We start from the raw sequence: 624 nt of genomic DNA, 5'->3' as shown, positions 1-624 counted from the left end.
CACATAAAGAGTCGCTTCGCTGTCCGTGCCAGGGAGAAGGTGTGGGCCTTCCCCGGGGGAAACTTCGTTATTTGTGAGTTCAGGGAGGACTGGTATTTCGCGTTACAAGTCTCTGGTTTGTGGACATTCTGCTATATACCGGAATATAAAAAACGAACTATATACCATATAGTATAAAAATGAATTATATGCCATAATATGAAAAACGAACTATATACCACAGTATTAAAATGAATTATATACTACAATAAAAAAACGAACTATACACCACAGTATAAAAATGAATTATATGCCACAATAATAAAAACGAACTAAATACCAAGGTATAAAAACGAACTTTAAACCACAGTATAAAAAGGAACTATATTTATACCACAGTATAAAAGCGAAAGCGAACTACATGTATATAACACAGTACTAAAATGAATTGGAAACCACAGTATAAAAACGAGCTATACTATACCACAGTACAAAAACAAACTAAAGGACAACAAGGTAAGAAAACGAGCTTTAAACCACAGCATAAAAAAGGGACTATGTAGCCTACTCTACTCTATGGTATCGAAAAAGCGTCCCACCCCTCCCCGCTTATTAATTTTCTGGGGTTTTTTTGCACACCCCCCC

This window comes from Aplysia californica, unplaced genomic scaffold (assembly GCF_000002075.1).
Source record: "Aplysia californica isolate F4 #8 unplaced genomic scaffold, AplCal3.0 scaffold00123, whole genome shotgun sequence".
Taxonomy (NCBI): domain Eukaryota; kingdom Metazoa; phylum Mollusca; class Gastropoda; order Aplysiida; family Aplysiidae; genus Aplysia; species Aplysia californica.
This window is presented reverse-complemented; position numbering follows the sequence as displayed.